The following is a 248-nucleotide window of genomic DNA, read 5'->3' as shown; positions in this document are numbered from 1 at the left end:
ATGGATGGATGGATGGATGGATGGATGGATGGATGGATGGATGGATGAATATATTCAGTTTAAAGGGTCAAAATGTTTGCAACAAATCAAAGAAGAGAGAATAAAAGTGTGTAAAAACCCATCGCTAGGTCTGTCATATTTGATCAAACTCTGTGTAGCGCTCTAGGTTTAGAATGACGGTGACCTGACAGACAGAGCTCAGGGTTTAGAATGACAGTGACCTGACAGACAGAGCTCAGGGTTTAGAA

Source organism: Nematolebias whitei, chromosome 3, assembly GCF_014905685.2.
Source record: "Nematolebias whitei isolate Nwh7 chromosome 3, NemWhi1, whole genome shotgun sequence".
NCBI lineage: Eukaryota > Metazoa > Chordata > Actinopteri > Cyprinodontiformes > Rivulidae > Nematolebias > Nematolebias whitei.
Note: the sequence above shows the minus strand (reverse complement) of the source record.